Source organism: Vigna radiata, chromosome 10 (assembly GCF_000741045.1).
Source record: "Vigna radiata var. radiata cultivar VC1973A chromosome 10, Vradiata_ver6, whole genome shotgun sequence".
In the NCBI taxonomy this organism is placed as follows: domain Eukaryota; kingdom Viridiplantae; phylum Streptophyta; class Magnoliopsida; order Fabales; family Fabaceae; genus Vigna; species Vigna radiata.
Window position 1 is genome coordinate 12,864,281 of NC_028360.1, and position 1,276 is coordinate 12,865,556.

Genomic DNA, 1,276 nt, shown 5'->3' on the forward strand with positions numbered 1-1,276 from the left:
GCTTAAGAGGTGTACTTCACTGTGGAGGGGTATCACCTTGTCCTTTGTTTTTCAAATTGATCTTCTTATANCTCTTAATTTAGAGTCGTCTCTGCATTTTGTGCCATGTTTTATGTGAGACCCTTATTCCTCTGTTGAATTTTCTCGCCGATGTACCGTTTGAACTGATCATGAAATCNTTTGGTGTCAGGATGAAAACTAAGCTTGGGTGCCAGGATGAAAACTAGCCTTTGACAAGCTCAAAATAGATGCTTCTTTAATTGAACTTCTTATAGNTCTGGACTTTTGTTGATGTACCGATGTATGGGCGNGAATTCGTGTGATACCCTTGCTCACCTTTTTTTGTTTTGGACTTTCTCACCGATGTATCATTTGAACTCCTTCCAACGAAATCATGAATCCTTTCTGGACGTTGGCGATGCATGGTGTGCCATGCTTTCCTTCTATTTTCTTCGAACCTTTATGATGATGCATGCATGATGATGTATGATGATGAATGTATGAATGTATGAGTGAAAAATTCGTGTGAGACCCGTATATTTTATTACTCTTTTTTAAATTAATTCCACGACATCCTTTAAGAACAACCTCACGCCCAGTGAATCTGCTTGTGATGCTCATTATTTTCGGGAGGCATTTTGAAAATTAAGAGCGACCTTATGAAAGAGATGAAAAAAGATTTATACAATATTTGTCAATTCCACTTTAAAAGCATTCCCTATCATGGAATCATTATGCATAAAATTTTTGGCAGAATTAACTGGCAATGGTAACTCCTCTTCATCCATTCTTGTGAGGATAAGTGCCCCACCATCAAATGCCTTTTTTACCACATATGGGCGTTCATAATTTGGAGCCCACTTACCCCTTTTGTACCCTATTGTCGAATGTCCTCTTCATTCTTTAAAGGTATAATTGTCCATGGCATGTCGTGGTCAATCTTTTTTCCTCAATGAGATTGGGTTGATCGAACCAGGTTTAAACTCAATCTGCTTCTTCTAACTGGGTTTCCATTAACAATCGTAAGGATAAGATTTCTACTGCGAAGGGTGGTAGTGCTTCCATTCCATATACCAAAGAAAAAGGTGTTGCCCCATGCGATAATCGTGTAAGGAAAAAGGAAGCATTTTGTGCCAATCTTTCTTGATATTTTCATTAGCAACCTCGATTGCCCCATTCATCTTTGGATGACGATGTGAAATTTGATTGTTCAGGTTTGTGGCAATGAGAAATCATGGTTGTCAACATGCATTTGTTCATTATCGTCCTTCTTTGA